Source organism: Colobus angolensis, unplaced genomic scaffold (assembly GCF_000951035.1).
Source record: "Colobus angolensis palliatus isolate OR3802 unplaced genomic scaffold, Cang.pa_1.0 Scaffold168, whole genome shotgun sequence".
Lineage (NCBI taxonomy): Eukaryota > Metazoa > Chordata > Mammalia > Primates > Cercopithecidae > Colobus > Colobus angolensis.
Genome location: NW_012114799.1, coordinates 1810493 through 1814629, shown reverse-complemented (window position 1 = coordinate 1814629; position 4137 = coordinate 1810493). Strand labels below are relative to the sequence as shown.

Sequence of the window (4137 nt, the reverse complement as noted above, 5' to 3'; positions counted from 1 at the left end):
CAGGGGCCACAGCCCAGGCTGCCAGGCTGACTTGTGCCAAAAGAGACGTTACCTGAAGGCCGCTGAGTGGTCCCAGCTGGCCGCAGCCTGAAACACTTCTTAATCTATCTGTCTCTAAGTAGAAAAGTCAAATAAAGTCACTAATATCTCTGCAATAAATAGTTTACAAGATTGATCGGCAGATTAGCAAAGGATCCAAGAGAATGGGACCTCAGCCTAGCAAAGAAGCAGGCAAAGTTCCCCAAAGGTATGTTGCAGGTCACCCTGGGCAGAATAAAGGAACTGAACACCAAAAGCATTTAAACAACTTCCTGGAACCCCCCACATCCTCATTTTCAGATACATAAAATTGGCATTAATGACCTATCATACAAAAATAGCTTCTACTTTCTGAATACGAATTAAACATCAGACCTGGTACTAGGTGCATTATAAGTATTATCACTAGTTCACTGGGTTCCTTTCAGCACCTACAATTAACAGAGAGGGCCAATTGCAGTGGCTCACACCTATAATCCCAGCACTTTGGGAGGGCGAGGCAGGCAGATCATCTGAGGTCAGGAGTTCAAGACCAGCCTGACCAATATGGTGAAACCCCATCTCTACTAAAAATACAAAAATTAGTCAGGCATGGTGGTGGGCGTCTGTAGTCCCAGCTACTTGGGAGGCAGAGGCACGAGAATTGCTTGAACCCGGGGGGGCTAAGGTTGCAGTGAGCTGAGATGGTGCCACTGCATTGCAGCCTGGGCAAAAAAGTAAGACTCCATCTCAACAACAACAACAACAACAAAAAAGAGCGAGGTTGCTGAGGCCAGAGAAGTTCAGTTACTTACCTAAGGGCACACAGTTGATACATTTCAGGGCTGGGATTCAAATTCAAGATGTCTGACTCCAGAGCCCTACCTTTCAACCAGGAAGTACCTTATACAGTCTTTTCCACAGGATAGTTTCTTTCTCAGTGGGAGAATGATTTAAATGATCAGCTCATCTTGTCCTAGGACAAGTGGCTTTTTCTAGGTTTATTTGGGACAAATGCATAAACTAAAAGCTATGCAAGAATATCAGCAAGGGAAATACATGAATGAGAGCTAGGTATATTGCTCCATTCTGCATCTCCAGAAAGGGTTAACTTTTGGCAGTTTAGCTGAGATGTGGGAGAACAGATGTGTAATACTTTGTAACAACAAATATTTAGTGACGCCAGAAACAAAGATGGCTTCTGGTATTTCACACCTAGCCTTCAGGAAGGCCTGTTAAACTTGATTTTCCTCTCTGCCTTGGAGAGATGCGAAGTTGCTAAGCTACCATGGGGAAGGCAACTTCCACTGTAATTGCTTTCCCAGTTTTCATACTGCCCTAGAATTTTTAGTTTTCCACTTTTGCTGAATCATTTTCACACCAGCACCTAGGACAATGACAATTAACTGTAAAAGCATGTCACTGGGTACGTCATGACCATCCACCAAAGTTTAATTAGCTGGTGCTTTCACATAGGAGAGTACTTACTGTCTATAGCCACTGTGTTCTTGTAAAAATAGGCTAGAATTACTCTCTCACTCTTTCTGAAAGAAGTAGGGAGAGGGTTAGGGTTATTGTGTTGAAAGAGAATAGGACAATAACGGCCACCAAATCAAATCACAAGCAAAACCTTGTTGATACAACTCTATTTTGGGTTTTTTGTTTGCTTTTTAAATTTTTTATTTTAAATATTATTATATAGTGATTTTGAGTTTTTGAATTTCATTTATTTATTTTGAGACGGGGTCTCGCTCTGTCACCCAGGCTGGAGTGCAGTGGCACGATCTCGGCTCACTGCAACCTCCGCTTCCCAGCTTCAAGTGTTTCTCCTGCCTCAGCCTCGCCAGTACCTGGGATTAAAAGCACATGCCACCACGCCCGGCTAATTTGATGGCCGATGAATGTCTCATCATCCTTAACTTCTTAAAAGTAAATTTTTTTTTAAATTGAGGTATAATTTATATACCATAAAATTAACCACTTTACCTTGGTTTTGAAAAAGAAGAAATGGATCACGTGATAATCCTCACCCTATAAAAAGATAACCTTTAAGCTGGAAACAGATTTCTGAACATGCCATGTTTGTCTAACTTTCTCTGGCTTCCTGCCCCTTGTTCTTCTGCCTTTGCAGAAAAAAAATCAAATTATTTCTATATTTGGAGAATTGTTCAGTACAAGTTCCTTCTCCATCTGCTTGCACTCATGTTATTAACAAATGTTCACTCTTTTCTATTGATTTCATATTGGCTCGCTAACATTCTACACAGCTTTTCTATTACTTAATTTTTTAAAGATAGGAATACTTGTATTTTGCACAAAACACAAAGTGGAATACTGAGGTAAGTCTCCCTTACCCTATCTCTTCCAGCAACTCAGTTCCTTTCTGAGACCAAAATTTTCTCAACTTTCTTAGGCATCATTAGAGAGCTATTCTATTCATTTACAAATATATACATATACCAATGTATACAAATATATGTATATAAACATATATAGAAGTATACAAATATATGTGTATATGTGCATATAAAATATAAATAGGTACATAAAATAAATGCATATGCATACATACACATATACATTTTCCCACACACAAGTGAGGGCATATTCTACCAAATGTTCTATGCTTTACTTTTTTCTGTTAATAATAACCTTATTCTTGGGATTCTTTCCAGAAAAGTACATTTATAGGAGTCTATTGTGTCCATTTTACTATATTTTAAAAGTATATATTGGCCGGGCACGGTGGCTCAAGCCTGTAATCCCAGCACTTTGGGAGGCCGAGGCGGGGTGATCATGAGGTCAGGAGGTCGAGACCATCCTGACTAACGTAGTGAAACCCCATCTCTACCAAAAATACAAAAATTAGCCAGGCATGGTGGCGGGTGCCTGTAATCCCAGCTACTCCGGAGGCTGAGGCAGAAGAATTGCTTGAACCTAGGAGGCAGAGGTTGCAGTAAGCTGAGATCACACCACTGCACTCCAGCCTGGTGACAGAGGGAGAGTCCATCTCAAAAAAAAAAACCATCCCTTTATTGTCATGTACATTGTTTCCAAACTGCCCTTACAATGTCTTACAAAGTTCCAGAACAGTTCCAGGCTGGTGTGTAACTTCTGACCTCAAGTCACCCGCCCACCTCGGCCTCCCAAAGTGCTAAAATTACAGGTATGTGTCACCGTGCCCAGTCCGCTGCCCTTACAATGAATACACAATTTTATTTAAACCACTTCACACATATGAAACCAACCCTGTAAGACAATTACTTATAAGTGGAATTTTTGATCAAAAAGTATGTACGTTTCTGCTTTTGAAGGGTATTGCCAAACTATCCTTCAGGGAAATTGCATCAATGTGCACTCTGTTAGCAGTGGAGCGCGGTGTTTCTACATAGTCTGCGCGTACTTAGTAACTATTGTAACATAATTTCAGACTAATTAATAATAAATATTCAATGATTAATATCAGGAAATTAGCATTAATGGTTTCTCAATCTTTATTTTCATGACATTAACATTTTTGAAGAGTGTTGGCCAGTTACTTCAAAGAATAGCCTTCAATTTGGGCCTGTTTTTTTCTTTAAAACAAAGAACCAGAGGGGGTGGGGTAGCATAAAAAAACAAAACAAAGAAACAACAAAGAACCAAGTGCTGGTGGGGGGCGGTGGCTCATGCCTGTAATCCCAGCACTTTGAGAGGCCGAGGTGGGTGGATCACCTGAGGTCAGGAGTTTGAGGCCAGCCTGTCCAACGTAGTGAAACCCCATCTCTACCAAAAATACAAAAATTAGCTGGGCATGGTGGCCTGTGCCTGTAGTCCCAGCTACTTGGGAGGTTGGGGAAGGAGAATCACTTGAACCCAGGAGGTAAAGGTTGCAGTGAGATGAGATCATGCCACTGCACTCCTGCCTGGGCGACAGAGCGAGACTCTGTCTCAAAAATAAACAAAAAACTAAATAAAAAGAACCAACTGCAAAAACTTAAAGCAGAGAAACAAAGAACATTTGCAAGGCATAAAAAAGAAAAAGCAAAGGCGGGGCGCGGTGGCTCACGCCTGTAATCCCAGCACTTTGGGAGGCCGAGGCAGGCAGATCAGGAGGTCAGGAGATCAAAACACGGTGAA

The 4137-nt window shown here is 41.3% G+C and overlaps 1 long non-coding RNA gene across 1 annotated transcript in view; it reads right to left on the bottom strand.

Moving 5' to 3' along the window:
* Positions 1-1178: 1178 nt before the first annotated feature.
* The window catches only part of LOC105508775, a 63783-nt gene continuing 60824 nt past the window's right edge, over positions 1179-4137 (bottom strand). The window contains exons 4-5 of the long non-coding RNA XR_001001326.1: positions 1507-1562; positions 1179-1405 (exon numbers count right to left, since the gene is read on the bottom strand). This is a non-coding gene — a long non-coding RNA (uncharacterized LOC105508775). The remainder of the gene's footprint in view (positions 1406-1506; positions 1563-4137) is intronic.